This window comes from Bombus pascuorum, chromosome 11, assembly GCF_905332965.1.
Source record: "Bombus pascuorum chromosome 11, iyBomPasc1.1, whole genome shotgun sequence".
Taxonomy (NCBI): Eukaryota; Metazoa; Arthropoda; class Insecta; order Hymenoptera; family Apidae; genus Bombus; species Bombus pascuorum.
In genome coordinates, this window is record NC_083498.1 from 5,764,270 (window position 1) to 5,790,249 (window position 25,980).

Here is a 25,980-nt window from a genome sequence, read left to right on the forward strand (position 1 = left end):
TTCCCGATGCCTATTTACCCGGTCGAGGTATATCGCGCTCGGAACGTAATTTTCACGGTGGCGAGATATCATCCCCTTTCGCGTGCCATTCTCACCCTTCCTAGTCCCCGTCCAGCTTTCCCCTTTCGACGGACTATATTAAGGATTCCAGGAGGATATGCCGTATCCAGGACGACCCTCCAACCACCCTTCGTTCACCGCCGCTCATCTCAACCAACCACCACCATCGTTCTCTCGTTGTCGGATGGCTGCGGTTTACTGGAGAACCGGAGGTACAGCGCGTCGCGATGCTAAACGACCATTCAGCGTATTCAATTCCTTCTTCGTCTTCGGCGGCAGTCGGAGAAAAATGCCAGCCGGTTGTGCATGACGCTTTATTAAGTTTGAAGCGGACAGACGTGAAATAGAATTGCGCGCGGACTGTGTGGCAAGGTCGTGGTTTCACGATGGAATTAAAAGGCCGTGAAACGATCCGAGGAATCCAAGGAGGCCATCACGTTTAAAGAAATGGAAGACGAGTTTCGAGGACCGACTCGATTCCATTCTACTGCCGCGTTTCCGTAAATTGCCTCGCACCTGAAAATTCCCGTAGCCATCTGGCGAATACGAGAACAATCTTCGCTTCTCGATCGAAAATAATTCCAATTGTTCGTGGCTGTACTTTCGTATTTTATCTCTTATTCGTTCTATTGCCTCGTCAGTCTTCTATATTGCTTTTAAGGTGCTGTATAAAAAGCAATTCGCTAACCATATATTTCATGTTTTCAAGGGAAATGTCAAAAAACGTCGAAAATAGCTGCTTCAACGGGGCAGTTAATTTATTCGAAAAATAGTGTTTTCATTGGTAATAGTTGCCAGTAGATAGTCGATGCTTATGTATTCACGAGAAATCTTAATATGCGAGAATTACGAGGAATTTGCATTTCTACATATTTTGTCCCGACAATACTTGCGCTAAAGTTGCGTTTAAGTAAAGTTGCGTGTAGTCCTAAGTAGTTAATCGTTTCCTTGATACTTTAGATTAATTGCCATGTTTTATATCAAATTAGTAGATATTTCAATGCTTATAAATCAATATAAGAGTTCAACTCGACGATAAATTCTACATAATAAAATAAAAAGGGAACCTAAATCTGAACCTATTAGAATTACAGATGGCTATAGTAATTTATGTTGGATTAATTTTATTTCGTATTTTACATTATTATAATGATTTATGTCAGCTTACTAGAATTTAGGACGTTCAATTTTATTTTGTATTCTACGTTCTTAATGCTACAGATTAATAATTAAATTAAATTAGGTAATTTAGCCCTAAACTATCATGGTAGTCCAATAATATCAAATAAGAATTTCCATATTTAATGAAAAATTACACGGACTCAAACTCAGGATTCCTCATTGAAGGATCTTCGCAAGCTGCACAAAAGAACGATGCAACAGAGTGAAAACGTTCATCGACGACGACTGTCTCCGTCGGTTTTTGTTCTTCACGCGATGTTTGCGCTCTCATAGGGCCGCATTAAAATAAACGGCAAACTCTCGCCCTGGAAGCTTCGCGCGTTTTAATTTTCCGGCTACGGTGACGAAAAGGAAAAGAAGGAAAGGGCAGGAAAGGATTCGCGGATTAGTCGCCGGTAGTTCTAATTAGAGTCGGCGGTAATGAGTTAAAAACGGACGCGAGAATCTCGAGAAAGCGGAAGAGTCGCAAGGGCCGTTGGACAAACGACAGTCTATTACGCTCGGCCGCCGGAAAGAATTACCATGTTGACGAATGGATTTCCATTTTCGAGGGCCACCCTGTGCACTTCTCCAGGGCGGCGCTTTCCAGCCTTCTACGTGCTTGCGATCCTCACTGTCCGAATTGCTTTGATAATCGGTCAAAGAAAGACGTTTATCATCCCTAGGGCTGCGATTTTCAAGTTTTCTCAACTCGTGGCGCGTATAATTGCTAAAATTCTGCGGCAAAAGATACATTGCGTTTGATTCAAGACGCAGCATTACACGGGGCAACCATACGTCTCCCTGGTAGTTGCTAACTGTTTCAACTTCGTTCTTTAAAAAAAGATCGTAAAGTAATCGAGTCCTCGAAAGTAGTCTGAGTAATCGAATACCGTCTATGATCATAAAAAATCCAACGACGCGGAATTTTTTCCAAGTAGCATACCTTTTTTTCTTTTCTTTAAACTCTACCCGCTTTATCATTTTATTGTCTGCGAACTCTGAATGCACGCGAGCGACATTTTACCGCGCGATCCCGCTGCGATCATAGTGTCTTTCTTTGTTTTTTTATTAACAATAACAAAGACATACGTATGATCGCAGAGGGATTATGCGGTAGAATGTACAATAGCTCGTTTGCATTCAGAAATAGTCGGACACTCGAACGTGGCGCGCGGTTTTCCATTGCTTCTTTCTTCGAAACACGCATTCATCAGTTACTTATTCTCTCTCCTCCACTTGCATCTCATCGGAAATACCAGGTCAGGAAATTCGAATGTCCAGCTCGAACAACTTCCACAACTTTAGCCATATTTTTCCACGTATGTCTCGTTGGTACAAAGGATAGAAATTCGTGATAATACGATGAAAATTCTACTTAGAGAGAAGCGAACATTTGGTTCTTTAAAGTCTGAACTGCATCCAATAAGATTAAACTTCGTGAATTTCAAACTCAGTTCACAAACTAGCGGAGGTAGGATAGTTAAGAACTGGAACAGCGTACTGTTGTTTTTATCTGACAATTTGAAGAAAAAAGAGAGCATTGACTAAATAATCAGGTACACCGGTTGAAAATCGTGGCTCTAAGGGACCTTAGCAGTTTACAAAAGTACTTGGAAAATACACGATTCCCCGTACAATAAAACAAAAAAGACAATTCCGTGCACATGAGATTGTATAATATGGAATAAAATATGATTAAATGAATATCGAATGAAATGGATTGAACATTAAAAATGACTGTAAATGAAAAATGTTACCTCGTCGTTCTTCTTCTCTAATCTCCAATTCTCAGGAGATTAGATAATTTCTTAATAGCTTTCCTTAACTTTCCTTAAGCTCCCGTAAGCGTCCTAATATTTATGAACTGATGCACCTCAAAACTCTGGCAGTTTAATAACCTTCTTCTTGCATCCTCTGCTTACAAGCGTCGTCCCATAAATTAATCTGAAAGTAAAAAGAATTTATGAATTATGATTTGGCCGTGAAGTACCATTCTCTGTTCCATTTGCAAGCGCGACGCGCAACATGGTGACTGCTTTCTGTTTCGCGGCGTCATCGGAAGAAAACGCGAAGTTTTAAGCGGCCTGGCCGCGAGAGGAAAGAATAGCATTGTTTCTGGCCGCGGATTATGCGCCGACATTAGCATAAGACGAGACAGAATGGCGCGAACACTTAACGAGATTTTAACGACCATCCAACGCGTCGTTAATGCCTAGCTGAATCGCAATCATCGCGGTCTCTAGCCTCGAATGTGCGGCGAAAAAATTCTTCCGGCTCTCAGTTTGCCGCGTTAACGATATTAATTATGCGTTGGGCATTGTCGAACGGTCCAAAGAACGCATTAACGAAGAACTTTTCTACCGACTACCGGCGTGCTATGAAAATTAATTGACATTTTTACTCTGACTATTCTTTTCGATTTGCGTTCCGAATGCAGGAAACTTTCTGGTCACATCTTACAGTAGAGGAAAAGTAGACGGAGATTTTTTATTTTTCAATTTCCTGCAGATTCCAGAAACGATAATTGGAGGGCTTAGAAGGCAATCGGTGTAAGCCAATCGTCTTCCCATGAAAAATAATTTACGTGGTGTAAATACGTCTTCGTCGTTGGAATTTTCAATCAACGAAACGGTTTAACAGTTATATTATAATAACTTAATTAGAGAACGTATTACAACGATTAAATTGCTTCGTCGGCTGGAAGTTTTGATAACGAAAGAGTGTGAATGAATTGACTGATTCGCACTGATTGACTTCTGAGCCCTCCAATTAAAAATTAATTTCAAGCGACGGCTACAAGAAAGTTTAAACAGTGAAATGAAAAAAACGTGATAACTTTGCAAAATCCAATTATAATGGGTGAGAGAAATGAATTTATAATAAAATTATATGTTCTATAACGGACGAATGTTTAGAAGAGGAAAAATGTTTATAGAAAACTCGTCCGGTATTTTTCTTTCCGCTACTGCACAAGGTGTTTCAGCATTAATAACGAGAAGATTCTATCCTACATTTTTTACTTATTTTTCACGTAGAATCTGTTCTTTGTCCACTATACTATAAGTACTCGAACTGCCTGTAATCTATCGGTAATCTATGAAACTCGAAACTAAGATGAATTGCTGAAACCTTGTATTTTTCCTGTTGTTACTGTTGTTATTTTTCAACCTCTAAACTATCACGTAATTCCGACTTTCTAACATTATCCTCTCCTTTTTTTTATCTCGTTTTATTTTTCTTGAGAGAAGAGTGATACGCTACTTTTCGGTAGTTACAACTAACAAAGTTTCACCCGCGAATTCGTAAGATCGTGGTTCAGCTCTGTTCTCGAGCGAAGAAAAAAGTTTTTGTAAGTCTGTGTTATAAACGAGCGAGCAGCAAGTTCTCCTTCGTCTTTTTAATGTGCACGAAAGCGTATTCCGATTGTTGGCTGTCGACGTGGTAGTTCGCGAGACGCGGAAACGTGATAAACCTCTTGCCTGGAATGTTTCGGTAAGAGAATCTATCGCGAGTCGCGAGAAACGAACCTGATTATTTTATTCTGACAAACGAATTTCCCAAAGTAGCCATAGGAAAAGAAAAATTTGTCCAACCACCTCGAACTCGACCTTTGGCCCATCGTTGCGTTATTAATGTATTCGACTTCACACCGGCGAGATAATTGTCAGCCATTCCTTGAATGTTTCAACGTTTTGTAAAACTTTCTTGCCAGGGAACAATGGCTACCGCACCATCCCTATTATCTTGTATTATAAATCGTGTCCCGAGCTTTCGATCTCCCGCAACTTTTCCAAGCTTTCCACTTTTAGCCGACTCTCGTGATTTAATTTACGTCTACTTGAAACTATCGAATATCGAAATATCATACTTTTTTAATCCTCAAATATGTGATTCTTGTAGATATAATAAATATAATATAATAAAATATCTTGAGACTGCCAATTTATGTATCATTAAGTCCTGGGAAGATAATTAAATAAAAAATGCAACTATTCCGAGCATAATGTAATAGAAGAATGATTTAAAGGATTCATTAATTTCATTTCATTTTTGTACTCTTTTACTTGGAAAAATAATTTCTTCTTGTCAGCAAAAGTAAGTTACCTGTTAACTATACAATGCATACAAAACACATTGCGGTAAAAACGATTTAAATATAAAAGAACGTGGTAGGCAATGAATAACATTAACAGTAACGAGATAATGAAAGGCGAAATCATTTGTAACAAACTGGCGATTTATACTTTCATAGTATAGAGTCGAACTTAATTTATCAATTCTGGGTAACATTGTTTCTCAATATAATTTTAAACATAGCCTACTTCGTTCTTATCATATTAATCACAACACATAAGAATAGAAATTTTAGGGCAGCTTTATAATTATGAATTATAATTTATCTATTAATAATTTATAATTATGAATTAATATTTATCTATTCTGAGAAACATTGTTCTCCAATATAATTTCAAACAGGTCAAACTTCGTTCCTCGTCGTAATAAGCACAATACATAAGCATGTCGGTGATCATGTAAATGATATAAGTCAGGAAACCAAAGATTTCATTTCGTCGAGACTTTCAGTCGTTTTATATTGCGTCGATTTGTATTTCTATTCTATGGAATATGTATTCTAATGTATTCTAATGTAATGTAATGTATTCTATTGTATGGAAAAATGTTTGCCAAATATCTGTGAAATGAGCAGCGTTATGAGGATTTTACTTTGACATTTATCCGTGTTGGTGTCTCGTTTATTTCGACAGTGGTGTAAGTTATGTGTTTTATTTGCGTAAGTTGTGAAACTTATGAGGAAGAAAATACTTACATATTTTTGCATTATGCCGTTAAATAAAGTCTGAGATATGGTGTATGGTAAAGCCCCACATAAAATGTTTTATAAAACACCACAATGAATCCCGAAGCAGAATATCGTGTTTTAGACGTTTCATCGAAAAGGGGCAGGCCAAAGTTGTATTATAATTTATAGTTATGTCTATTATATACAAGTGAGAGATCAGTGATAAAGGAAAAATATAAAGATATAGTCGATCTGCTACTCTACTTTCCATTGATTCATCATGAACACTTTAAAGTCCTTAAATTATTCGAAACAAAAAATTTTGTTATTGAAGTAGACAATGATTAATAATTAACTATGCACAGTCACGATATATATAACATAAATAAATAAATCTGTTTGCTTTTAACTCGTTTTCTTAATAAAATTCATTATTTTTTGCAATCATAAGTTACACCAACTAGAACGTATTATTAATTTAAAAAATGTTTAAGTTGTTTAAACAATCAAAAGACACTTTCTCGATCAGGTTACTCATAAAACTGTACGATGATTTATCACGTAAAAAGATTATATATTTTACGAAACATTTTATTCCACAATGGAGAAATATCTTGTTAACACGGTCGAATGTAAAAGTCTAAATATCGAACAACGAAATATTTATATAACTCACAACGCTTTCACAATCACTGACACGGGCATTAAAAATGTTATCTTGATTTTACAATTATGAGACACAGCAACCTTGTTTATCAGAAAACTAAAATTTGCGATTTAAACCGAAGAGAAACGATTTAAACAAACGAGTGTTTCGATCCGTACCGGTTTTCGAAGTAGACGTTCCTCCGTAGCTTCCATCCCGGATAATTATTTCGCTCGTTAGCGGGATCGGTTAATATTTCTCGATAAATGAAAGCGGAGGCTTGGCCGTCGAAGCGGCTAGACGATTGTATTCGCGGCCGGTGGTGTTATCGGAAAAATCGAGGGTGCAGCCTCTGCTTTATCGGACGAACTTCTCGGGAAAGCGATTTTCATGAAATTCCAGGCGTAACGTTCCGCGCGTGCATTTTTCGAATGCCGACGTTATTAAATGTCCGATATCGGGCTGCCACACCGGTGACATAGCGTCGAAGTGAAACGCGCGCGTGCGCTCCACGATCTCCGTTAAAAGTTCATGCGAGGAATTTTTTGGTGAATGTATTGGGCTCGCGTGTATGGGCTCGGTTAATGCCGAAGATACACGCGGCTGCACGCCGCGAATTCCCCTACGGTCGAATTCGTTTAATCCCCGCCAGCGAAACCGGTGGAAATCACGCGCGGAAAACTGACACACCAGCCAGATTTATGCATTTACGCGGCAAATATGTCCACGTGCAACTTGATTCCCGTTAAATCCTTTGCCAATTTAATGCCTGAAAATCACCGGCGTTTATTTCGTTTTCTTCGTTTAACTGGTCTTTACTTTGTCGTTGCCTTGTCCCGTGTTTGGGTCACTGGGTATCCAGGGTTTGGCAAATCTTATTTCGTTCGCTTATTAAAGCAACAAAGCTTGAAGATTTATTCGTGAATAAGAAATACCGATATTATTTGGCGAACTGTTATTCCTTAGTCGCGAATAAATCTATATTTTCATTCTTTATTCGACAGTAAATCTTTCCTCTTTATTCGAAATAATCCCGCGACGAATGTATTCAAGGATGCTCTATATCTTTCTCGAACATAGTCAACAGAAATAAACGCGTCTCGCTGTTCGAAATTCTCATTCTTTGCACATTCGCGTCTTCGGAATAGCAATTAACGAATACTCACGACGCACATGGAGTAACAAATTTCAAATAAAATAATTAGACACTGAAAGCAGCGAAAAGAAATCTATTTACAATCACATAGCACCAATGGAGATTTCAATCTCATAATTCGCTAAAATGGAACTAATTGTGCCGCTTAATAAGTAAAACAAGCAGAATATTCCTCCGCCCCTGTACCACGCAACTAGTCTGTTCCCTAGCTATGTTCGGTAGCTAGTGGGTCGCTTCCGCGCGAGAATCTCGACAATAAGGAGTGAAACAAAGACAGGTTTCAAGGACCGAGGAAGTCAGAACGCAGATACGGGCTTCCGAGAGTCAAAGGCGAGGAACACCAACTGGAGGACAGATTCCGTAGCTGCCGGTAACGCGGAATGGTTGGCCTCTTGGCTAGCGTTTCTCAAACTTTGCTACACTGCAGACGCTTGATACGTGACTTTCCTCCGGTTGGGTTTCGCTATCGTGCACTTTCAAATAAGCTCTTTCGAGCATTATCGCGCGAAACACGTGCACGCAAGGCAAAGCCTAACACACAGAGTCAGGGAAAGAAACGCCAAAGGAAGCGCACACGTGTGTACGAGCAAGTTACATACACGTTGGCAAACATGGTGAAACTGTATGAGCGGAAATCAACGTATGCTGGGAGGAGCAGGTTCTGAAGTATACACACAGGCAATTGAATTAACCAGGATGGGAATTACAGTTTGCACGCCGGTGTTATAACATTAGCTCGGTAGAGCTCACGAGATTCTCTGAACGCATCGATGAACACTCTTCGTGTGTTCGAGGATGGAAGGTTGGCGAGGGTTAGTTCGAGAAATGCTGTTCTAGCCAGGATGACCAGATCCAGAGGGTTGGTCCGCGTTATAATCTTCTCGACAAAAGCCACCAGCTCTGGCCGCAATCCGAAATCAATAGCCTGTGGTCTGTTGCCGCTATCTATTTCACTGACTCTACATTCAGTATAAATAGATATATACTTAACCGAGTATAAGTTCCATTTTGACCGGTGTCGAAAGGATTCGCTGTTCGCCATAAGGACAACGTGTTTGTTTGTCGAGCAATGTCCAGATCGATTGTACTGTTTAAATATGACAATCGGTTTCAAACGTTTCGAATATACAACCACTTACAGACCTACAGCTATACTGCCTTTGTTAATTGAAACGTATATATCCAGTAGTTTTCAGTGTACCTAGTACGTTTCCATCTTGCAGCGAGTGTTGAAATATACTTGAAGTTCGCCGTGTTTCTTCTTTCTATCTTTTAAGTAAAGTTAGAAACAGCTACGTGCTTTGTGGAGATATAGAAACGATATAATTGCAGTTATTATTTCTCAGATGGTTTTACTAGTTTATAATATTTTATGTACCATCTAATAAGTTCGTCGTTAGTTTAAACGCTGATAGGATATTTCATTTTAGTACATACGTTACTGTGACGGCTATGTCGTTGTCACTATATCTTTGCCACTGTTTTATCCCATGTATTTAATTGATTGCCACGTTAATAACGCCAGTTATCTGCCTGTATACTTCTATCTATATATTTCTGTCCATTTCTTTGAACAGTTCGACTCAAACAACACGCTGACCTGTCGTCCCTATACATCACTTATGATCGATCTATGTTTTTATCATTGTTCCAGCTATACCGACAGTCGTGTAACTTATCACGCTCGTTATTTCGCGTTTATAGAACCGTGGCACCAAATTAGAACGAAAATTTCGATACAAAACACGTCTTGAAAGAATCATTGATTTCGTTCGAATTGAAAAAGTTTCTCCTGTACAATCGAAATAAAACCTTACTCGAAGGTTCCATTACGGAGATTGCAAGATAAAAGAAGAGGGAATGTTATCAATGGAAAGTCCTTTAGATTAGATTATCAAGAGGAAACGTGTGATTCGATGGGAAACTAGGGCCAGCTGACACAGAATTTTCCGGCGATGGTTCCGTCTTCTTGAATTACCTTTTACGTAATTCCGTAGCCAAACGATCAGATTTTCGGGGTATTACATGGATTTCCTGGTACCGTTACAAGGTACAAGGACTTCGCTCCGCGAAATTTATGCCCCGAGACCGTTCCACTTCTATCCATTGTTCCTGCCGATTTTCCTACGGCGCGAGATAAAATCAACGCGATTACACGGTCGATTTTAATTTACATTTCAGTCTCACGGAAACTGAAATGATCAAATGTACTTTTTATCAGTTCCACGATTTCATTTGCCCGAGTACGTGATTAATGTTTAATTGTCCGAAAACAAATGATTTTCTTTCATAAATTCGTTTATCGTGGGAGGATGGCATAAATGCTGATAGATTTCTATTTGCATTACCAATGAATTATTATTCTCCAACAAACGAAAGATATATCCATCGAAAGTTTAATTATTACGCTACACACAATGAGTCAATAAAAAGCACTGTTTAAAATAACTCGTTACCTATTGGTTTTATCGTCTTAAATGAATTACGTTGCGTATTAAGAGATTCATCCCATAGGTGACATTTTATTTTTTAGTATCCTATATTTCGTGAAATATTAAAGTGACTCTCAGTTGTTTAACTTTTAACAACATTAATCGATTTAATTGGACATTCGTTGCAGAAATGTATTTCCTTGTCTTTCATACGTTAAACGCGACAAATTAAAGTAAAATACCTGTTGAGCTAATGGTTTTTCGATATAAATACGTTAATATTTTTCAGAGAACAGTAGAGAATAACCAACTGAAAACTAATGTTGTAAAAGGTATATGCTGACTATTAAAAAACTCAACTTAATAGCTCAAGAGATACGAGATTTAAAAAATCAAAACATACTGCTCTAACCAAGCCCCATAAAATATAATAAATTTCATTTGAAACATCTTTTTATAAAATCAATGGTTATTTCAGATGATAATTTTATACCTGTATATTCTCACTGATACGTGAGCAGTTTAGAATATATGATGTTCACAAATATAAAACATATAAATTCAAGTAATTAAACAATTGCAAGTATACGAATATATACCTTACTTCACCTAAATATGATTAACAATCCTTTCGCCTTTGCTTCCTATTCCTGATCGGCGAGAATTCCCTTCGATCTGTTGCGGGCAGACGCGATTCTCTTGAAATTCCAGAAACTCTAACCTCGTTTCCTTATTCCCCATTCACCCTTGTATCTCCAATTACCGCGTAGCCCGTACAGTTAAACTTATTCCATAGGATCCGTTTTCAATACAGCACAACGGTGCAGAACGCGGCCCATTGTTCCTGCTTTCTCCATTGTGTCGCTCGCGAGAGCGTTACGTTCCTAACCTTGTACAAGCGCAACCCTCATTCATAGGTCGCGTTCTGTCCCACTCGGCAGTCTAGCTTCCTGGTCATTACGGATTTCTTTCCTCCGTTTTTCGATCCGCCAGTCTCTTACCAACGATAAAACGACTCAAGATTTCGCGGCTTTCCGATGTTTGCCTGCAACGTTGAAGAAAATGTCGACGAATGTTCGAATACTTTCGCGAGGATGTATATATTCAGGTGGTACCCTTCTTCAAATATTTCGTATCAATAGGATTTCTTTCGAGCCATCGAGTGACACAGAAATCAGCAAACCAATAAAAATGCATTTATCAAGTGTTTGAGACTACTATTCATGCTGTATATTAATTGTTTATTAGGTACGTGTTTGCAACAAATGTCTTGTATTTTGCATTTTGAAATTTCATGATTATCGTAATGACACTCCACTATCTCGATTATATTGATAATGTTTTATTATATTAATAAGCCTCGGTAGTTATAGCCTCTTCTGACAGTCTCAAAGCGAGACCACCTTTAACGTTTATTAATTTAAAATGTCTATTACATGCTGTATACTAATCTTTTTTGCTAACTATGTCTTGGCAGTAAATATTTTCTAACTTCTATATACGTTTCTAGATTGCTCTCAGATTTTATTATTATAATCACGATAATCTGGTCTCGTAACAGCGCTAAGGGAATTTCAAAAGTTTCGAGGAATGTTCGAATAAATTTGTATCCGATTAGATCGACGTATTGAATTCGACAGAACTTCGATTCGTCTGAATAACGTAACCATAGCCTTAGGCGCAGCAGCGTTAAGTATAACAGTGCAAAGTCTGACAACGTTAAGTATGTTCGTCTTAAGATTTCGCTGAAACTCCGCTGTAATTTTCGCCGGAAGCCGAAAGCTTCCCCAAAGTATCACTTTGGGAGCTTCGACATTCTCTTCAACCCTGTCGAGGAATTTCGGGCTTCCCCATGAAAATTGATGCGTCATTAACATCGCAGCACCGCTTCGAGACGCGTGACACGACATAAACGAAGGAATCACGCGCGTCCCGTGCCAGAGAACTCGACGTTCTCTTTTACGGTTGATCCTAAGGCGGTTTAACGATGCCACGTTACCGCGTTGCCCTGTTTTTCCGCTCGTACGTTGCGTCATAGAGAAACGGAACACGTTGGGCATTTTATTCCACGGCTCTTTGCCACTAGCGGAATGTGACTGACTCTCTTAAGAGGGCAGAGTATATTTGGCTAACCATTAGCGGATCTCCAACCAGGAACGAAAAAACGAGCACCTTTCTCCCTGTAGAGGTTGTGCTCCACTCCGCTAAGAGACAAAGGATATTACACGCAGCAACGAGCGCGGATCTCGAAAATACGGCTGCACGATCGGGGCCACGAACGAATTTTTAACGCCAGCTCGAAAACGTTTGACCACTCGTCAAACGCGTTTGCACACGACCATAGTCCTTTCAACGTGTGTGAGCCAAGAGTAAAATACACACCCGCAGCTGGTAGCAAGAATTACCGCGACGTAATTGAACTATCGAAAATGTGGTTTGGTGATAGAGCCGAGTTTACAAGTATCGTATTAGGATAGCTACTGATATCATCTGAAATGTGATATATTCGATCTAGATTATATAAATTGAAGATCGTCGATGGGAAACACGATAAGTGGAATTTCCTGTTCTTTTATAGGTTTTTAAATTCAATATCATTGTTGTTAGTAAAATTCAATATATTCAGTATACAACCGATTCCACATTGAATCGTCGTTTGATTTTCCAATTAGATAAAAATATATAGATGTTTGGAAAAATTGATTACGCGGACTAATATCGATTAAATTAAGCTATTTAACATAACAGCTACATAAAACATAAAGTCAGAGAATTATCAAAAATACCATTTAGTCTGAATTATCGGTCAAAATTTTGTATTCTTGCAAGACAACGATCCATACTCTCTGCTAATTAATATATAATAAATACTTCCTTATAATACTTACTTATAATAATACTTTCTTTATCGTCTTCTTCTATGAACATTCTTATTTTTATCTTAAAATGAAACATCCAATTTACAATGAAAAGAATGGAACCAGTAGATACTTTCTGGGCTTTCTTTATCGGCCTTTATTGGACTGTTAAGGAGTTAAGGAAGTTTGTTGCGGTTCATGTAGAAATAGAAGAACACGAAATAATCTCAATAATTCAAGGAGAAGCAAGCAATTCATATCTCGGACAGTTGGTGGCCGATAAACCAGAAGCACCAGAGCGGCCGCGAGTGAATCATCGGCCCAATGCATTTTACAGCGCGAATTCGATTTCTATCCATCAGACGTCGCGACGACTTTCGTTTCGATTCCTAGTGGAAAAGAGTGAGGAACAGAGTAGACGGGTGATTAATCGACGTGGTTTGTTCCAAAAGTAATGAGATTGCTTACTTTCTATCTCGAATTGGCAAGTTGGATAAAAAGTAAATAAATTACTGTGATCTGTTAAACTTTTTATAGTATCCCATTGTAGGTAGCATGTTTTTCTGAAAATCCATTTCACGTCTTTTATTTATACACTTCAGATTTATTCCTATCTATAATGCTATGTATTCTTCCAATATCAACTATATTTATTTCATGTCGTGTTACATCGATCCATCCTCACCTTATCGATTTCTGTCATCTCTCGCGTTAAGCTTCTAGCTTCATGCAAACGATAACGTGGTAAAAGATATCTGAAAAAATCGCTTTGATTTTTAGAAATATAATCTATGAGAAGCCCTCGTGTAAGCCTTATTACTTGCGAAACGAATCGCATACATCGTTCCAGGAAGATATTAAATAATATTGGCAACTCGTCTTGTTTGCACGTACAACCATAAGCAATATTGCTTCATTATCGACAGAGCTCACGATGTGAAAATATCGAAAGCGATTCCGCGAGGATGAAAGAATTTGGTAGACTGCCAGGAGAGGCCGAGACATCGCCTCGTCAGCTATCCGCGTTCGATAGTTTACCGATTTCCCATTAAACCTTTTAAAGCGAGGAATCGTCTCGGGGTCGTTCTTTGTTTCGAAGATTAATTAACGATGGGGAAACGACGCTGTCGTCGATGTAACGCGCGGACAACGAAAAGTCAACTGCGGGGAACAGGAATTGGAGCGTGATTCGCCCCGATGCCGAAGCCGATAGGATTCCAGATTGTTCCCTTTTTTTTTTTTTCTTTTTTTGTTCCTGGCCAATCGTCCGAGATTCTCCATCGGAAGCCGAAAATCCAATTACTAGCGCGGCGGAAGTGGAATTTCATTTCCGTGGTCGCCGCGTATATCTTGTCGGAACGCGTGTATCGTAAATCGGCCGGCGACCAAGAATTTCCACTGGAAAAAATGCACTGGCCGAAGTGAAAGCGACTGCAAACGTTTGCTGATCAATCTACTCGCGGCTCGTGTTATACAGTGGCGGCAAAAAGTATCGGCACGCTATTGTATTTATTATAGCGTTTACATACTAGTTTATCGACTTCCGTATCATTTAGTAGTATCTTGATGTGACGTTTATATTAGAACAGCTGTTGGTTTCGCACGAAATGCGACAATTAATCTAAGGTATCACAAAAATGAATCGATCAGAAGATTGCATTCGTGTAATATGTGTACAAAGAAAACATCTTTTAACATTTGAAAGAATCGCAGTGGTGAAGCAATATATATTTATATAGTTTCCATAATTCCTAAATTCTCTTTGGAAGAATTTAAGGAATAAGAAGAATCATTTGTGTCGTGCATGCAATCAAATAACAACACATAAAGTGACAACGTAAATGTTTCCATTGATCGAACACAGATATAAACAAGAAGAGAATAAATTTTGTAATATGAAATTACTATTCTGATACCGAATTCTTTAATCTAGCATTACAAGTGAAATAATAATTTTTAAAGGTATTGATAATTCCTTAGTAACTTTTTGAGTTTACTTATATCTCGGTAATCTACAGTAATTTATACAGTAGCGAAGAAATACTATAATTTTACAGAATAGAATTATATTTGGCACGAGTAACGAATAAATGTTACCATATACCGCAAGTTGTTCGTGTTAGAAAATGTTTAGTACAAAAGTTATCGTAGCAATTTTAAACTCTCTTTTGTCCGTGTAGATTTCTGAAATTTCGCCAAAATTTTCTGACACAAAATTCTTCTGCCATACGAAGCACGTAAGTGTAAAACACGAAACGAAAACGTCGCGTCGCTTCTCCACGTCCAAAGTAAACGCGTGCTGACGATTACTCTCTGACAGAGGATAACACACCGAGGAATTCTCTTTATCATCCCCGACGAATTTATCTCCTGGCAAGTTTTAATCGTGCACGTGTTTCTCCACCTTTGTTCTATCCGTTGTCGGGCTTTTTGTAATCGGATTTCATACTCGTGAAAGGACAAACGAAATCCCTGCGTCGATAAGCGGTCGTGAAACCTCATGGTGGACCTGCATGCGCTCTGAAACCAAATTAACCGTGTCTTATCTGGGCTATACACGCGATATAGGCTCAAACATCTCGAACCTGTGTATATGTATGTCGCCTCCATTCACGCAACCCCTATACATCTATAACCGACGTCCATTTGATACTGGAATTAGCACATTATGCCGACCAGTTTCGACAAACACGGCACCAACTATTTGCGTACACAGAAGACGCTTGTAATTATACGGATTCTGGGTCATTTGTCCTTATATCCTGGGGAAACGACAATTCCAATTCTGATAGTTGGCGTTGAATCCGAAAATTCTTCTAACGAGATTACTTGCATATTATATAATCCTTTTGAAAGGAATACGTCATATATTATTATTGATATTATCGATGTGGATTATATTTTCAAAAAGGATACATCACGGAATATCGAAAAAATTTTCCATTTATTATTCATAAGTATTAGGACAAGTAATAATCTCGATTGTTGACCATGAATGAGAAAATTCTCTTTAAAAGAATACGTATCACGTTATTATTGATTCGTTTAAAAAGAACATATTTCTTACTTTATTAAGAATATATCCCATTTATTACTCATTAGGACATGTAAAGAGTTATTAGGAAATTGCGAGAAACTTGAAAAATTATTAGAATGTGCGGTCTGTGCAAGACAGTAAATTCCACTGTATATGAAAGCTGGTCCCAAGCGATTGAAACTTCGCGTTCTCTCACGATATGTTCGATCGCTTAATCAAACTTTCATCGATAGTATTCGGTAGACAAATAAAATTGTAATGCTTTTCTCATCACTAATTGTCACGTTTTTCTGCACAGAATTCTAATTTGATACCTAACGACCGTACTTTCTTGTGTGGCCTCGAGTTGTATTTTCGAAATTTTAACATTCTCAATCGTGCTTTTATTCCGGTTTCGAAATTTCTCCACTCTTGGAGATTAGTAGAAAACAAAATTCCTACAGTACAATGATAAATTCCTGCGATAATTAGAAGTTAGAAATTCCTACAACACGTATCGAGCAAAGGCGTGCATTTGAATAACGGGAAAGCAATTTCTGCCAGTGCTCTATTCTCTACTCGTAGATACTACGTATAGTAGGATGACCCCGTTGAAGGAAAGCCGCTCTGCTCGCAACGAATGGACCCAGAAGGGAGGATTATCCGGATGCAATCGCGAGCTGACCATTTTTTGAACACTTGGCGCAACGGGGTCCGAAAATTGCATCAACCTTTCTTATCGACAGGTTGCACCCGGACAATTTCAACGAGGCGAATAAATAGAAGGGGGCCAGGTAGAGCGATCTGTGTGTGGTCAATGACCGAATTTCCCTCGAAATCTGGTTCTCTGCACCCTATTAACCCTATTAACCAACGCGCTACCTTCCATCTACCGGCATTAACATTTACGTGGTCTCTCTAATCTGACCGTAGATAGAATCAGAGTAATTAAAAGTGTGACATTTTGAAACGATAAAATAGTGGAAGGCAAGTGACGAAAGATAAATAATTGTAATCTTTTATCTGCCTTAATAACGTTTAAGTTATTTTAAATGGACGACACGTGCATTGCAATATTACGTTCACTGTTAGTTACTGATATTCTGTACAAATCGAATGCTTTCCCGAACGTATTTTATTACGAATTTGTTATTCCATTCATGTTAAATCTACCTTAAGTAAAGTGCTAAAAATGTAAAACACTTGCGTATATTGCGTAGCTCGAATATTCGTAAAATTCCTCAATATCGAATCACTTAGTCGATTTTGCTAAAAGTTCTTCGAACGAGATATCAGACGTGTGGAAATAATCGAAGAATTTCCTGCGATAATCTTAAAGTTCTTCAAACAATATACGTCTAGAAGCTCTGTCTTTTCGCTTGTGCTATGAAACGAAAATTTCCTTATCCTTTCTCTTTTTAATATCTCTTGTTTAATAGCCCAAGAGATAATCCTTCAATCTCGTTCGTTTTTCAATGTGTGTTTCATGCAAGAGATGGAATAACACTCAGTTATTCTATTAGGTGAGAATGATTAAAATACAACATATTTCATGAACTAAACGATTTTCAACAAAATGAATGACAGATAAATATTGCCAGAAAAAAGATACGCGAATACGATGTAACGTTTCGCAGAAATGAAATGTAACAGTGTGGTATATACCAATTCGTTGCGGTTCCTAGGGCAAAATATACAGGCTGAATCAGAATATGTGGAAAGCACAGCAGAAGCTAATTCAACATACTAAAATAAGAAAAAAAATCCATATTCAAATTCATATTCCCCATATGGTATCGTTTCCTATTGTAATATTCGCTTATCTACCTTCAGAGAAATTGCTCGAAATAACTAGAATCAGTTTCAATAGAAGCGTGAACGATCATGGATCGTCGAATTTATTCGAACAGCTTTTTACATGGATTTGTCGATGACGTTTGGTCGTCACGTTGGCGAACACTTTCGTTTCAGATGCCCCATAATTAATAATTAAGTGGATTCAGGCCTGGGAAGTTGATCAGCAAATAAGGTCACCACGAATTAGTCATTCGCCAGAAAATCGATTCAAGCAATGTCTAGCATCATATTTATCCCCAGTCTAGTAGCAATGAGTTATTAGGTCGTCCGAAAAGTTTCTTTCGTTTTATAAGGAAATAATAGATGCACAACAGTTTCCCTTTATATTATTGTATCGAATTACGTATGATCCATTTTGTTCTATCAAAATAAAGATCATAAAGGTTTCGTGTTTATATAAAGATGCATCGTTGTAAAAGGCGTGTTTGTAAAAGAAAGACACTTTCCGGATAATCTAATACAACTCGGAAACAAGGTTGCATTACGCATATCTTTATACGAACCCTTCTGCCTATCTTCGTGTGCTAAACCATCCTATGCCGTATCTCGCTTCTGTTCTCATCTTATATATGTTTGCGGCGCGTGGCAAGAAACTTGTTAAAGAGTGCAAACGAAAGTCGTGTCGCAAGGAGCCGAACATGTTAATCAAACGTCTATTAACGTGTACCGGGACGCAGGCTGTGCACAGACATCCGGTGGTGGCGCAAAGAGAAAAATCTTTATGGCTGTCCCGGTCGGAAGCCGAGATTTATCGTTGGCCCTTGTATCTAGCCGTGGCTGCATGTGACAGGAACTCGATAAAATACTCGTGTAATAAACAGGGTAAACGCAAATTTATATGGAACAGGCTGGCCCCGGACGCCGGCTCTGCACGCCGCATTAACCTCTGTCCGCTCGATCACTTATCGTTAGGGAAGGCAGATTCTCATCGAGTCGGCCAATCGGACTGAATCTCGATATTGTACCGGCACTAAACTATACTTCTGACATTTTATTTGAACCATTGTATAGAAACAGTAATACCAATTGATTCTTTTTATCGCCGTTTTTTCGCTATTGTTTCCCATCTCGATTTCAATTAACGAAACGAACTAGAGATATTCGAACTTTTCGAAACGAGTTCGTCCCAATTTCATGAACGATAATAATAGCATAACTATGGTACCGTGTACCAGTGTTATATGAAACTTTCTAATTATTGCAGATATGTAAAATATGCTACAGTAGTTACAGCTCTTTAAATTAATTTTCGCTCCCCGATCTTATCTCGGGCAATTATATACAGTTAGTGGTAACTGATACAAACAGTTGATATTAATTGGTACAAATAAGAGAGAATAATTAAAAGTGAAAGTTACTTCTACTGAAACACCTAAGTTAAGTTTCCAACTACATTGTAGAAGTTTCTATAGATTCTATGAAGTATCAGCTGTTTATTGGAGATAAATATGGAACTCGATGGATATAGGTATATTACTTGTTTCAATTTAGCAGAATATTTGGTGCCATTTGTGACGAAAAGCGAAAAATTAACAGCGGAGAAACATTGTTCTATCATGATATTGAAAATATAATGATATTGATTAATGATTGGATCGCGTCAAGTGTTCGAATGCGTATAAACGGCAATGTAATTATGCAGGTTGTCTCTGAGAATATTTATGCAAATTCGTACTTTTACGAATACAATCGAATGCGTAGAAATGCAAAGATTGATCGTAACAAAAGAAACTTAAGTGGAACGTAACGCTGGCTGCAAGAAGTATTGTCACATGCTTCTATTTTCCAATGAATCGTTTTTATGTACAATACTAAATTTCATTCTTATAATATAACAAATTCATATAACGATATAAAACTACTATTAAATGGTACGAAATGTAACAAATACAATGTGACAAATACAATAGCGTGCCAATATTTTTCGTAGCCACTGTAAATAAACTGCGCTTTAAACAGAAAGTAGTATCATCGCTTTCAGATCAGACGACGTATGTTCGTAATTCCCGTGGCGTTAATTTCCCACGACGAACGTTCTAGACGCGGCCTGTCTCGACGAATGCTTTTTCAAACGCGTCTTTTCTGCGACGTTAGGGGATTTGCCAGTATATGGCGAGCCATGCGGGCTTCCGGCGAGAAATCGGCTTAACGCCTTCCGCGATAAAGCCGCGCACGCCGTCACGTGGCGCGAAAAAAAAAGAAAGAAGGAAAGAACGACTCGCAATTGCACTTATTGCGACGAAACGCGAACGTCTCTGACACGAGAATACGCTCGCGAATCACGTTCCTTCGCGACAGCTTTGCCTTCGATCGCGTTATTTTTATGCGTAACTGCGATCTCGCGCTCGAAATACCTGCAAATATTGGCTTCGTCCTGTGAAACATACGTCTCGAAAGCGTCTACGAGAATGTAGCGTTCTCGGAAAATTCTACGATTCAAACAAGTCCGAGATAAAGCAGGGATCGTTGGCAAATGAAGAATAGTGGCAGGACACGGCGTTCGGCACGAATCTTCCTTTAAGATAATGCTGGTCGTTCGAAGGAAATCGCGACGTGCGTAAATTCGAAACAGGGGAATTGAACAACCTTCTCTTTGCAATTTTGTCGGCAGCATCGGCGATTTATTGCTCGGTAGAGACGTAGGTACATCGTTAAAGCGTCTTTATAAGGAATGCGAAGACAACGGGTCAGGCAGGAACTTTTAACGAGCTTTCGCTCGTGTTACGATTTCTCTCGCATAATTTAAGAGATTCATCTCCTTCGAGCGATTTCGTTCAATCATGATAATAGATGCAGACTGTTCGTTGTTCCAAATAAACGTTTCAAGCGAAATCGCTTCGCTAGGAATATTTAGAAATTCGTTTAATTAATACAGTGTATTACTTGAAGTAAATTATCATACAGTTCTTGTAACGTATTCTTTGCAATTTTCTTTTTAATTCTTCGAGAACACAATGTAAATATATTTAATGTACGATACATTTACGTCTTAGGTATAATGCGTCAAAGTATTATTTCGTTTGAAGTAATTTTCCAAACGATTAGCCGAAATGGTAATTATAAGGAGGAATTCATTCTTCGATTCTTACTACGGACTCTAATTAAAAAATTGATTAATTACTGTCGAGATTGAAATAATCCATGAATTTCTTATTAAGGAAGACTTCTGATTATCAAAATCCTTCTTGCCATCCTTTCGTTCAGTATATTTGATTTGTCCCTAAAGCTTAAAAAATGTACACGAATCGATCACGAAAAGATATCTTTGAGAAACGAGAAAATATTCTTGGTATTTACCTGCTGTCTAATAATTTTCTAAATATACGTCGTTCATAGGCCTTATACCATAGTACTTATCACATTGAAGGAAAACTTGCCAGCGCAATTAGAAGTATCGAAGATCGTTATCTTCGCAAAATTCGTCGTATCAAAAAACCAAGGAAGCTCAGTCTGATATTTCGAAATTTAACATGGAGAAATCTGTATCTACATTTCCATTATTTTCACCTCACGTCACGTATATTAAATTCCTTATATTATTCCGTGATCTCGAAGTGGAAACGTTTCGCAGAAACTTTCCCTGTAAGTAGAAAACGATCTCTTACTTTTTGGTTAACGCGGATGGAGTTTCACGGAAATTCGAATTTCCCGTGGAATCGCTGCCAGAGAAGCTCCAGGCAGCCTATTCCGTCTGAGAAGTTTCTTAGCCGCGAGTTTTGATAACCGGCGGCCACTCGCCTCGCCACTCCTTTCGGCAACTTTTCGTCATACTACAGCGTCGATCGTACACGTTTCTCTTTTAATCTACTCTCTGTCTTCCGAGTCTCTCGAGTCTCGCTTACCTTCCTCGTACATCCTCGTGGTCTCGCGATACCGTTCGAACATGTGTCAGGTGAAAGCTTTTATGAATACATTATGTGCATTATACAAAGCGTTTTGAAATTTCATTTATATTATAATGAGAATCGACTATCACGATCATGTTGATAAAGTTTTAAACAAATTCAAAAATGTATATAGATTCTACAAGGTATTTAATATGAATATGTATCTGTAGCGACACCCGACAGTAAACTTCCCAACGATTTCTGTCCCGTGGCTCGCTACACAGAAATCCTATTCTTCGAATAAGATGATTGCCAGATGTCGATATATCTTCACAGTATATTTTCAGCTAGCCTAAGGATCCGCTATAAATCTTAGGATTTATTTAACTAAGGTTCTTCAAACGAACAAATGGTCTTTGTCTTAATAGTCCCTAAATCTATCACTTACTACGGGAAGATACGGGAAATCTGCTTTTCTCACGTACGATGCTTCCCGCTAGCAACTTTCTCTCAAGGGCGGTTAGCATCCTTCTTCAACCACCGACATAGAAATTAACCAATTAACAGCAACGTCCATTTCCCTCACCTTCTGAACGAAGGCTTTCCTCGATGAATCCGATGATCTCGTATCCTTAGATACACCCTATCATAGTTTTCCTGCAGCATCATCGTGACTGAAAGTCAGTCGTTAGACATCAGTCCGAGTCCGATAGTTGGTAGTTAACAGTAATAGTTGACCCGAGTTCCTCGGCACCTTAAGCAATCATCATTCGAACTTGTATCGTACATCGTAACACATCGACTAGAAGTCGACTAGAACTCGTAATCGCGAATCGCGAACCGCTAATAGTAATCGTGAGTTCTATGCAAAGTGAACATATAGAGTATCTGTTAATAAATATATATTGTTAACTGTTGAAGTGGTCACCACTTCTAAGAAAACACTATATCTGATCTTTTAATTTTCTCAAGCACTGAAGCCATCGACAAAATATAGACGAAAGACTGGGTCGAAGGCAAGCCATAAACTGTAGACAGGCGACGATGGCTTCAGGGTTTTCAGTCATAGGGTAACACTGCTAGCGTGCGGATCTGAATCAGCTTATGAGCTGATATATATATGTTATATATGATGTATTTACGCTTCAGTATTCAAAAAATATTTTTTCTACCTTACAATTTATCTAGTTCCTTTGTATTCACATACATCTAATAACCTCAACATTAACTATACTCGAGTGTTTCTTTAGCAGCTATCACGACTTATCCACCTCATATCACAGAATATCACCTCATATCGCAGAAATCACAGAGATACTTAAGCAGTTAATCATCTATGATATCAATAAACCTTAATAGTAGTAATAACATTAATAGCAGTACATTTATCGATACCCCAGTGGGGTTACAAGTCTTCCGATTATGGTAACTTAGAACTAACCTACACCTACGCTATTCGCCTAAACACGGTTATATACAAACTATACCCAAACCGCTTCTTACGTACAACTACGCCAAATTTCGATCTATCTTCGCGTGCGTGTATTTTCATAATGAACGTTAATATTCTTCCAGAGGCACCACATTTAGCTTATTATATGTTAAAGACGGCTATTCATGCTGTATACTAATCTTTTAGTCGATATACGTTTCCAATAAATACCCTGTAATTTCTATATATATTTTTAAATTGCTCTCAAGATTCATCAATATAATTGCGACGGTCGTGTATCAGTTAGAGTTATAATGTCTACGGAAATTTCGAAATGTTTCGTATAACACACGTCATACAGACATAAAGTTTGTATACTAAGCGTTCAAATATACTTTCGCGAGCCAGTGTATAACGCAAAGGGAGATGTTTGAAGCGTTACGTGGTAAATTTCTGTTACTTCCCCGGAGCTACATTGCGTAATAGCCGGAAAGGAAAAGACCAACCCTTGAAAATCGTTCGACTTTCTCGAAATATTTCGGGTTGAGAGGGAGGAAAGGGTGAGCTTCGTCCTGGATTTTGAGAGCGTTCCCAACGGCATTGGCTAGACGCCAATCGTCTGTATACGCGATCAAACGGATCCATTGAATTCGGTCTTCCTGTGTAGAGCTCGTAAAGCGCGGATATTAAATTTACTAGCTATTTCGTTTAATCGCTCGTAGTCTCGTAGGTCTGTTCCAATTGCAGAATGTTGTCTCGAAGAGCCCTCGTTGTTCGATCTTGTCCGCGAAACCAGGCTACCATGCTACGCCCTCAAATTTTGACATTACTTTCTTATTGTTATTTATTTTCACTCTGCTGGTACTCGTCAACTTTTATATCGTGATCTTGTTTTTGTTTCTGCAGGTAAGGAAACTATTTAAAAGGTTGAGAAAAATGTATAGCGAATGAAATTATATTAAAACATCACGTAACAATAAGTAAAATATCGATGAAAGTTCCCTTCTTTATATCTCACACAAGCTCAAGATATGACTTAATGTTCGAAATGCACGATTGGTTCGAAAATGGTCTAAGAACGTAGATTAAATTATGTCGTTTCGTGATTATATATTATTGGACCATTTTCTTTTTTTTTTTTTGCCATAAGGTTCCTCGAAGAAATGTTAACGAGAGGGAAAGGCCTCGTAAACGTCGTTGAGACTCTGTTATCGACGTTTCGAGCACGTAAAAGGGTTATTACCTCGTAGAGGAGTCTTCTGGTTAGAAAATAAGAATAGGTGTAAAAATCTCGCTCTGCAGGCTGGCGCTTTACACGAGTTCCGCGTACCATTACGCGTGACATGGAAGTAGAGCAACTTGCACGCGAAATATACGACTCTCTGAATTCGTAGTTCCGATAAAATGTTTTAATAAAAATGTCGTAGTGACATGCAGCCGGATAAGACAGGCGATAGGCCCGAAGTTGTAAACGTAACATATAGATAAGCCAAGTAAGTATTAGGACTCCTACAAAAAATGAGGGAAACTCGTAAAATTATTAGGGATAATAAAACGTTTATTGTCTAATTTGGAAACGTGGACTCAGTAATAATTCGTATATTTTTTATTATAAAAAGAATCCCTTTTATCTACGAATCATTGATCTTTGGTTTCATGTGATTCCACAGAAATTTTCATCGACTTCGAGCCTGATTCGTCGAGAAATTTCCTTAACCTGCAATATAGAAATCTACCTAAACGTTTACGATATTGAGAATTTTATTGTCCAATCAAGATCATGATCTTTCTTAAACACATGATTCTAGTCGATTAATCGTTCGTTTGTATGAGACCGCCAAATATCCTAATATTCATAAACGTGGAATCGTCATAACGGGAAGATGAAGGATAGACACGCGAAGAATAATTCTGCTGTATGACCAATAAATGAAAAGAATTGTGAGATCAAATCACGTTCCATAACATTTTTACTACTCCCAAGTCGTATTAAGATCATAACGAACCTGCAATGAACCATTTTACGCCGAAAATCAACTCGCTGGTTAAAATTCTCACGTTCGATTCCGCGTCAATCCTCGACTCAGCTATATCGTTTGTTTTATAACACGATGCTACTAATTAACAATCGATAGAGCTCTTTCGGCACGCGAAAAAAAATCCAAAGCTGTTGCGAAATGATAGTTTTGTCGCGAGCCTGGATGTTCCAATTACTAGAGCAGAGCGTAAAATTTTAACGACTGGACGCTATTGCGACTGCATGACAGCTGGTTATAAACGAAGCATCGACGCGACGCCACGTCGTAGGGCGGACCCTGTATACTCGTCTCGATGAATTCTGCCATAATCAAGTTGATTTTTCTTATAACACGAGCATTTTTGCCTCTGCATATATTTCATCGTCCAATCGAAATTTACAAACATTTCTCTTTCTCCTTACATTCTTCGATGAACTATACGCGCCATCAAAATCTACTATCTCTTACCTTTGCTGCAATTTTTCTTTGCGTTACTCGCCTTATCTCTGCTTTATGTCCCTTTTTTTATGAGGATGTGCAATTTTGGCGAATTTCTTCGCCACTTTCGCTAACCCTTCACGATTGTGGTATAAATGTTCTGAGTTATGAAAGCATTTTTACTGTTACGTCACCGATTCCAAAGTCTTCGAATATCACCCGGTTTTAATACAATTTAAGCAAAAATTTGCTCTTTTCATTTGCTCTTGGGACAT

At 38.2% G+C, this 25,980-nt stretch overlaps 1 protein-coding gene and 1 long non-coding RNA gene across 2 annotated transcripts in view; both read left to right on the forward strand.

Moving 5' to 3' along the window:
• Positions 1–25,980, forward strand: part of LOC132911628 (complexin) — a 330,756-nt gene that overhangs the window by 153,538 nt on the left and 151,238 nt on the right. The gene's annotated exons all lie outside the window — the stretch shown is intronic.
• The window catches only part of LOC132911631 (uncharacterized), a 271,608-nt gene that overhangs the window by 94,390 nt on the left and 151,238 nt on the right, over positions 1–25,980 (forward strand). The gene's annotated exons all lie outside the window — the stretch shown is intronic.